Genomic DNA, 8303 nt, shown 5'->3' with positions numbered 1-8303 from the left:
TATAGGCAAGAACCTGTGGTACTTGGTTTTCCATTCCTGTATTAATTTTCTTAGGATAATGGCCTCCAGATGCATCCATGTTGCTACACAGGACATGATTGTATTCTTTTTAATGTGTGCATAGTATTTTATGGTGTTGGATAATTCTATCCAATCAATTGATTCACATGTAAGTTAATTCCATGCCTTCCCTAATGTGAATAGCAATATGATGATATACAAGTGCATTTGGGGTTTCTTTTTGTAAAATTTTTAATTTTCTTTTGGATATATACTCAATAATGGAATTGCTGTTTTAATGGTACTTCTGTTTTAAATTCTGTGAAAAATCTCCAAACTGCTTTTCACGGTGGCTAAAATAATTTACACCAAAGTATATAAGCATTTTATTTTCTCTGAAGTCTAATCAGAATTCGTAATTTTTTTACTTTCGAGTAGTAGCCATAATGAATAATATGAGAAGGTATCTTACGTTGATTTGCATTTTTCTGATTATTAGTGATATTGAACATTAAGAAAACCATGCCATTAAAACACTGGCAAGGGACATAAGCAGACACTTCTCAAAAGAAGACATACAAGTGGGATTCTTATTCTATCACAATAAGCTGTCTTTCTTTTGAAAAATACAAAATCAGACCATTTGAAAATTCCCTTTAATTGTAATGATTATTAACACATTTTTGGCGTGCCACAGGATACTCTTAGAACAATGACTTCTGATCCAAGCATTATGGATTATGATGATTAGTTCTCTGGATTTCTATAAGCTTTGAAATTAAGAGGTATAAATCTAAAATAAATTGGACTTCATACTCTTTACACATTTATTGGGTTTGTTAATTATTCCATAGGAAAGCAGATGAAAGACTTTTGTAGAGTTCAATTCTGTTTTACCATATTTATGGTTAAAAGAGGGAATTATATTGATGTAATGAAAGACTGACTTAAATTGTCATCATATGTGATTTTTCTAGAGTTTTTTTAATGGTAGTGACTTTCATTTCAATATGTCAATGCCTAGCTTGGGTTTCTGGGGGAGACTTGAGTAGTTAGTACTATCCATCTAAAACATAATGACAAGTAGAGTTGAATCTCCCATTTCTTGAATCTGTGCTGGTCACAGTGACTGGCTTTACCAATAGGATGCAGCAGAAGTCATATTCTAGGACCTCCAAGGCTAGGTCATAAGAAGCTTTGTAGTATTTTCCTGTGTGTCTTGGGACCAACTGCCACATTGTGAGGACTCCAGGTAACATGGAGAGGCCAGATAGGCACCACACACAGCAGCCAATAGGCACTGCCAGCCATGTGAGTAACCCATCTAGGCTTTTTAGCCTACTTGAGTTTTCAGGTAACTTCAGTAGCAGCCAACCAACAGCAGCTGCAAGAAAGACTCCAAAAGAGAACTTTTGTAGCACCCGTCAACCCACAAAACCTTGAGAAGTAATGTTATTTAAAATTACTAAATAAAAATAACAATAAAAATATTAAACAATAAATAATTCATTAAGTTTTGGAATGGCTTACTATTCAGCAACAGAGAGCTAGAACAAGTACTAAATATTGCACAATACTGAATAAGTTATTTGTGTAATATACTTCTATATTTTAAAGCCATTGACATTTCTGGACAGAGTGTAAAAGTGAGCACTGATTAAATGGTTCCCAAGAGAAGCTGTCTATTGTATCTCAACATCATCATTTACCAATGGGAGCTACATTTTGCTTTTGGAAAATACACTTTTTAAAGTTCATTTAAAAAAAATACCAACAATTGTTTAGAAAGGCACATGCTATTTTGAAAAAAAATTGAGAGAACCAGAAAAGTGTAAACTTTAAGTCTCTAATCATATTTGTATGCTATTTAACCCACAAATCCAAAGTCTGATGGTAAGTATGTTTATGTTACACTGACTTTTGGATAAATAAGTTAAACAAACAGTTTTCTTTTTAAATGATAGGACTTATAATTGGTGTAATGTTGAGATGGCTGCAGTGAATGGGCTCATCACCGTAATAATATTTTCTCTTTAATACTTTTTTGGAACATTAAGTGACAACCAGAGAGTCTAAAACTGGGTTACATAGCAGTAATAAAATCAGAGTGACACTGAACTTGCAGCAGCAGGATTGGAATTCTTGCTGTTGAGGGTGGTGGTAGCGAACTCAATTATGAGTGGTTTCTGCTTCATGCTTAGATGGTGTGTTGAAACATTTCCTCTTTAGAACTTTCTAGTACTTCCTGACTAGAGCTGTTTAAAATAGAAACTAACCCCTCTGATTTTGAATTTAGACAATTTATTGTTAAAATTAGTTCATACGTTTTTACTTTTTAGACCATATGTTTCTACTTTTTAGACTGTGGCTTTCATGTAGACAGAAATTGTATCTTATACCTCTTTTTCTTCAGCAGTGTTGTGCCTGGCACCTAGTTGAATTGTCAGGTTTGTTGAATAAGTAAAGAAAATTATACTAGAAGTAAATTATTACATTTATCAACTTTACTCAGAAAAGATATTGCTACGTAAGATGTATGAATCAATTCACTCACTTATTTAACAAATATTTATTAAGTGACTACAGTATGCTATGAGCTAGGAATATGGCAATAAACAAATCTCACCTTGCCTCAAACTTCAGTGGATCCAGGAGTCTCTAGAAGTTTAATTCCTTCTCAATCAGCAATTCCTCTTCACTGAAGACTTGACAAGAAGGTTTGAGAAGGCAAGAATGTGTGAACTCAGCAGATGTTTGTGATACACCTACTGTGTGCCAGAAGCTGTAGTGTCACAGCATCTGCCTGTCTCCTAGGAAAGGTGAACACTAAAAACATTATTTTAAGCAACAAAAATGCCAAGTATGCCAAGTGATGGTGAAGGAAAGCACTGGGTCCCAAGAGTATAATGGGCACTGAGCCTAGTGTGGGGTCCAGGCATCTCTGGCATGGTGCCCTCCTACCTCATGGTTGTCCCTCCTTGTTGCTCCTGCTGTCTTCTTCGGTTACATCTGCTTCTCTGCATCTCTTCATTTTACAGTGTGTGGGATGGCATTATCTCTGAACAGGAATAGGTAACTGTACACCTGTTATGTGCTTCTTGATGCTCTGCATTGAGGTACATATGGCCCAGATTTCCCTGGTGGACTGCTTGGGCCCTTCTTGTCATCTGGCTCTGAAGATTTTGTTCACAGAGGTGTACTTGCCAGATAAGGAAGCCAGAGATCTGGGGTCCTCTGTAGAGGCCACTCTCTGCCTGCTTGTCTTCCCTGACACACCTAACAGGTGAAGCTCAGGTGAGTCGTGAATGTCAGGCCACAGTGTGGACCATGTACAATTCTTCAAGCTCCAGCTCTTTCTTATCACTCTCTTGGGACAGCATATTTAGATGGAAGTAAATGAAAATAATGTTATTAGGGGATAAGATTAAAATATATCCCACTTGCAAAAAAGGAAGTAGATTATTTGCAAACTGTGTACTTTATTTTTAGTGCAAAATCATCTTAAAACTTGGAAACTGGATACAAGATAATTATTTAATTCTGCAAATGTTTAGCAGCAAACTATATGCCAGGACTGTGCTAGGTACTAGGGATTCATGGTTGAATATTTAGTATAAGATGTCTTGGAGTTTCATATAAATGGCTAATGCAGTATATACAATGTGGTAAAAAGAGACTTCTGAGATGCACAGAGGACAGGCAATAAAGGGTATTTAAATGGTGGATAAATGTGTTGTGATGTTTCACTCAAGGCTGTTGAAGTTTTTCAAGGTCAGTGGTCTCAGAATGTTGGCATTTTCAGGCCCTGATAAATACTTTGTTTCTAGCTGATTATTGGCCACCATTACTGATCATCAGTTGGCTCTGTCTGATCCAGTTACTCCACCATTGGGTATCTACACAAAGGAAAAGAAATAAATGTATCAGAAAGATACCCATACTTGTATGTTTCCTGTAACACTATTCACAGTAGCACACATATAAATCAACCTAAACGTCCATCAACAGATGATTGGAGAAAGAAAATATAGCAAATATACACAATGAAATACTACTCAGGCATAAAAAAATAAAATCATAACTTCTGGAGACACATGGATGGAACTGGAGGCCATTATTGTAAGCAAAACAACCAGACACAGAGGAAACATCGTATTTTCTCACTCATAAGTGGGTGCTAAAAGATGTCTAGGTATTGATGTACAGAGTGGAATGACAATGGAGACTCAGCAGGGTGAGGCGATGGAATGAGTGAATAGTGAGAAATTACTGAATGGGTACAATGCCCATTATTCAGGTAATGGATCCCCTAAAAGCCCTGACTTCACCATTATGCAATCCATGCTTGCAGCAAAATTGCATTCTTAACCCATAAATTAATACTCAAAAAGTCTTAGACCTCTCTCTCTTCTCTTCTCTCATAAGCCTCAGAGCTCAGTGATCCCCTTGGATCCCCTCAGCCTGCTAAGTTTTGACTTTCCTACCTAAGGTGATTTTGGGCAGACATAAGGGAGTGTTTCAGGAAGATGCTCTCAGGCACACTGCTTCTGAAGCAACATCAGAGGCTCTTCTGGTGGCCTTTATCTATTCACTGCTTTCAGCAAGGAATAAAACATCTGTAGGTAAAATTTAAAAAACTGTGTTTCCCACCTACACTTCAGGCATGACAAAAGAGACCTTAGATTTTTTTTTTAATAATGTTATTTATTTTTTATTATTATTATACTTTATGTTTTTGGGTACATATGCACAATGTGCAGGTTTGTTACATATGTATACATGTGCCATGTTGGTGTGCTGCATGCATTAATTAGTCATTTAGCATTAGGTATGTCTCCTAATGCTATCCCTCCCACCTCCCCCCAACCCACAACAGTCCCCGGTGTGTGATGTTCCCCTTGCTGTGTCCATGTGTTCTCATTGTTCAATTCCCACCTATGAGTGAGAATAGGCGGTGTTTGGTTTCTTGCCCTCGTGATAGTTTGCTGAGAATGATGGTTTCCAGTTTCATCCATGTTCTTACAAAGGACAAGATCTCATTATTTTTTATGGCTTCATAGTATTCCATGGTGTATATGTGCCACATTTTCTTAATCCAGTCTATCATTGTTGGACATTTGGGTTGATTTCAAGTATTTGCTATTGTGAATAGTGCCACAATAAACATACATGTGCATGTGTCTTTGTAACAGTATGATTTATAATCCTTTGGGTATATACCCAGTAATGGGATGGCTAGGTCAAATTGAATTTCTAGTTCTAGATCCCTGAGGAATCACCACACTGACTTCTACAGTGGTTGAACTAGTTTATACTCCCACCAACAGTGCAAAAGTGTTCCTATTTCTCCACATCCTCTCCAGCACCTGTTGCTTCCTGACTTTTTAATGATCGCCATTCTAACTGGTGTGAGATGGTATCTCATTGTGGTTTCGATTTGCATTTCTCTGATGGCCAGTGATGATGAGCTTTTTTTCATGTGTCTCTTGGCTGCATAAATGTCTTCTTTTGAGACATGTCTGTTCATATCCTTTGCCCACTTTTGGATGGGGTTGTTTGTTTTTCTCTTATAAATTTGTTTGTGTTCATTGTACATTCTGGATATTAGCCCTTTGTCAGATGAGTAGGTTGCAAATATTTTCTCACATTCTGTAGGTTGCCTGTTCACTCTGATGGTAGTTTCTTTTGCTGTGTGGAAGCTCTTTAGTTTAATTAGATCCCATTTGTCAATTTTGGCTTTTGTTGCCATTGCTTTTGGTGTTTTAGACATGAAGTCCTTGCCCATGCCTATGTCCTGAATTGTAATGCCTAGGTTTTCTTCTAGGGTTTTTATGGTTTTAGGTCTAATGTTTAAGTCTTTAATCCATCTCGAATTAATTTTTGTATAAGGTGTAAGTAAGGGATCCAGTTTCAGCTTTCTACATATGGCTAGTCTGTTTTCCCAGCACCATTTATTAAATAGGGAATCCTTTCCCCATTCCTTGTTTTTGTCAAGTTTGTCAAAGGTCAGATAATTGTAGATATGTGGCATTATTTCTGAGGGCTCTGTTCTGTTCCATTGGTCTATCTCCGTTTTGGTACCAGTATCATTCTGTTTTGGTTATTGTAGCCTTGTAGTATAGTTTGAAGTCAGGTAGCATGATGCCTCTAGCTTTGTTCTTTTGGGTTGGGATTGACTTGGCAACGCGGGCTCTTTTTTGGTTCCACATGAAGTTGAAAGTAGTTTTTTCCAATTCTGTGAAGAAAGTCATTGGTAGCTTGATGGTGATGGTGAAGAATCTATAAATTACCTTGGGCAGTATGGCCATTTTCATGATATTGATTCTTCCTACCCATGAGCATGGAATGTTCTTCCATTTGTTTGTATCCTCTTTTATTTCATTGAGCAGTGGTTTGTAGTTCTCCTTGAAGAGGTCCTTCACATCCCTTGTAAGTTGGATTCCTAGGTATTTTATTCTCTTTGAAGTAATTGTGAATGGGAGTTCACTCATGATTTGGCTGTCTGTTTGTCTGTTATTGGTGTATAAGAATGCTTGTGATTTTTGCACATTGATTTTGTATCCTGAGACTTTGCTGAAGTTGCTTATCAGCTTAAGGAGATTTTAGGCTGAGATGATGGAGTTTTCTAGATATACGATCATGTCATCTGCACACTGGGAAAATTTTATTTCCTCTTCTCCTAATGGAATGCCATTTATTTCCTTCTCCTGCCTGATTGCCCTGGCCAAAACTTCCAGCACTATGTTAAATAGGAGTGGTGAGAGAGAGCATCCCTGTCTTGAGCCAATTTTCAAAGGGAATGCTTCCAGTTTTTGTCCATTCAGTATGATATTGGCTGTGGGTTTGTCACAGATAGCTCTTATTATTTTGAGATATGTCCCATCAATACCTAACTTATTGAGAGTTTTTAACATGAAGGGTTCTTGAGTTTTTTCAAAGGTGTTTTCTGCATCTATTGAGATAATCACGTGGTTTTCGTCTTTGGTTCTGTTTATATGCTGGATTACATTTATTGATTTGTGTATGTTGAACCAGCCTTGCATCCCAGGGATGAAGACCACTTGATCACAGTGGATAAACTTTTTGATGTACTGCTGCATTTGGTTTGCCAGTATTTTATTGAGGATATTTGCATCAATGTTCATCAGGGATATTGGTCTAAAATTCTGGGGTTTTTTTGCTGTGTCTCTGCCAGGCTTTGGGATCAGGATGATGCTGGCCTCATAAAATGAGTTAGGGAGGATTCCCTCTTTTTCTATTGATTGGAATAGTTTCAGAAGAAATGGTAACAGCTCGTTCTTGTACCTTTGGTAGAATTCGGCTGTGAATCCATCTGGTCCTGTACTTTTTTTGGTTGGTAAGCTATTAATTGTTGCCTGAATTTCAGAGTCTGTTATTGGTCTATTCAGAGATTCAACTTCTTCCTGGTTTAGTCTTGGGAGAGTGTATGTGTTGAGGAATTTATCCATTTCTTCTAGATTTTCTAGTTTATTTGCATAGAGATGTTTATAGTATTCTCTGATGGTAGTTTGTATTTCTGGGGGATCGGTGGTGATATCCCCTTTGTCATTTTTTATTGCATCTATTTGATTCTTCCCTCTTTTCTTCTTTATTAGTCTTGCTAGCTGTCTATCAATTTTGTTGATCTTTTTGAAAAACCAGGTCCTGGATTGATTGATTTTTTGAAGGGTTTTTGGTTTCTCTATTTCCTTCAGTTCTGCTCTGATCTTAGTTATATCCTGCCTTCTGCTAGCTTTTGAATGTGTTTGCTCTTGCTTCACCATTCTACTTAGCCATGACCCTCTGAGCCATGTGCGGGATATAATCTCCTGGTGTGCCAGTTATTAAGCCCATTGTACAAGTGCAGTATTAGGGTGGGAGTGATTTTCCAGGTGCCATCTGTCACCCTTTTCTTTGACTAGGAAAGGGAATTCCCTGACCCCTGGCATTTCCCATGTGAGGCAATGCCTCGCCCTGCTTTGGCTCATGAACAATGCACTGCGCCCACTGTCCTGCAGCCACTGTCTGGCACTCCCCAGTGAGAAGAACCTGGTAACTCAGACGGAAATGCAGAAATCATCCATTTTCTGTGTTGCTCACACTGGGAGCTGTAGACTGGAGCTGCTCCTATTCGGCCATCTTGGCTCCACCCCGAGATTTTAGAATTTTAAGGGAACAGCTTTTTCCTGAACCAAAAGGGCACAGTAGTGCAAAGGCCAATGTCACATAAGCACCTTTTCCCCATCTGTAACATAACTCTCAGATGCTATTCCCACAGCTGGAATCAGTACAATGTTTTGACT

The sequence above is a fragment of the Gorilla gorilla genome, chromosome Y (assembly GCF_029281585.2).
Source record: "Gorilla gorilla gorilla isolate KB3781 chromosome Y, NHGRI_mGorGor1-v2.1_pri, whole genome shotgun sequence".
Lineage (NCBI taxonomy): Eukaryota > Metazoa > Chordata > Mammalia > Primates > Hominidae > Gorilla > Gorilla gorilla.
The sequence above is the reverse complement of the archived record's forward strand: the minus strand, read 5'-3'. Positions refer to the sequence as shown.